We start from the raw sequence: 1493 nt of genomic DNA, 5'->3' as shown, positions 1-1493 counted from the left end.
TGCCTCAGTATGAGACAACTCTGAAAAGTCTGTTAAATACTGAAAGAAAAAAAAAAGCCATCCTAGCTGCTCCAGAGCTCCCTGTAGAAATAGCAGAGGCCTGGTTGTGATTGTTCTGTCTAGTCCCACCTCCACTTCCTATAGGTGTAGCTCCAAGAGCATACCCTCAAAGCCATCTGCACTCAGTTCTCCTCAGAACGTGTTTCCAAGAGTTCAGGCCTAAAATACCATCTGTGCTACATGTCTGTCTTTCCAAATAGACTGGGATGCTGAGCTTCCTCTCAATATTGAAATTCACAAAGTTGGGTATGACACCCTCAGCCTGCTACCATGGCCACCTACAAGCTGGTGCTGATCCTGCCTGGCAAGAGCACCAGGACCTGGAGAACCATTTCAGCAGCTGGACCAATGTCGACCTGACTGCCCACCTAAGCCCAGCAGGCCACCCAGAGTTAAGGCATAGAGGGCAGGCACTGGGAGATACTGGCTATGAGTTTGACATCAGTACCATCTCAGTGCAGAAGAGAGCAATCCAGACCCTCTGGACAATGCAGGATGCCATTAACCAGATGTGGCTGCCCGTGGTAAGGACTGGGTGCCTCATTGAGCGGCACTATGGGAATCTGACCAGCCTCAGTAAGGTTGAAACTATGGCCAAGTGCAGCGAGGCCCAGGTCAAGATTTGGAGGCATTACTATGGTGTCCCTCCCCTCCCTGTCCCCTACTCCTCTGATGGAGTGGGACCACCCCTTTTACAGTAACATCAATAAGGATCATAGGTATACAGATTTCACTGAAGACCAGCTACCCTCCTGGGAGAGTCTGAAGGACACTATTACCAGAGCTCTGCCCTTATGGAATGAAGAAATAGTTCCCCAGGTTAAGGAGGAGAAACGGGTACTGATTGCAGCCCATGGCAACAGCCTGTGGGGTATTGTCAAGCAACTGGAGGGTGTCTCTGAAGAGGCTATCATGATCTATGAATTGGACAAGATCTTGAAGCCCATGCAGTTCCTGGGAAATGAGGAGACCATTCATAAAGCCCTGGAAGCTGTGGCTGCCCAGGGCAAGGTGAAGAAGTGAAGGGCAGCAGACAGAATACTGTCCAAGGAACCCCCATGCCTCTGCGCCTCTCCCCTGCGCATATTACACTGACCACATCTCGAGGCATGAAGTTGTAGTGGCAGATGGGAACCAGAGCTCCCATTTTTATCATAGTCATGTTTTTCTCCTGCACCACTCCCTTCATACCGTCTACTCTAGTCAGAATAGCACTTTCTGGGGCCCAGGTTCTCAGTCCTCTTCACTGGGGGAGTTTAAAGCCATGAGTTTGCCTGTACTGTCAGTCCAAGTCAAGGGAAGACTTCTCTTACCCAAGAGTTGAGAGGTAGATAGTACCTCAAGTTTCTGCTAGTGCTTTGTTTACTAGGGACCTCTTTGAGCAGGCCCTAGGGAGGAGCCATGTTAAGGCACCTCCACTGAGGAGAAGCAAG

At 50.1% G+C, this 1493-nt stretch overlaps 1 pseudogene; it reads left to right on the top strand.

Moving 5' to 3' along the window:
* Positions 1-330: 330 nt before the first annotated feature.
* On the top strand, positions 331-1083 carry LOC100941947 (annotated as a pseudogene).
* Positions 1084-1493: the final 410 nt, after the last annotated feature.

This window comes from Otolemur garnettii, unplaced genomic scaffold, assembly GCF_000181295.1.
Source record: "Otolemur garnettii isolate 467f Iridium unplaced genomic scaffold, OtoGar3 scaffold00015, whole genome shotgun sequence".
NCBI lineage: Eukaryota > Metazoa > Chordata > Mammalia > Primates > Galagidae > Otolemur > Otolemur garnettii.
Note: the sequence above shows the minus strand (reverse complement) of the source record. Positions and strands in the feature narration are given on the sequence as shown.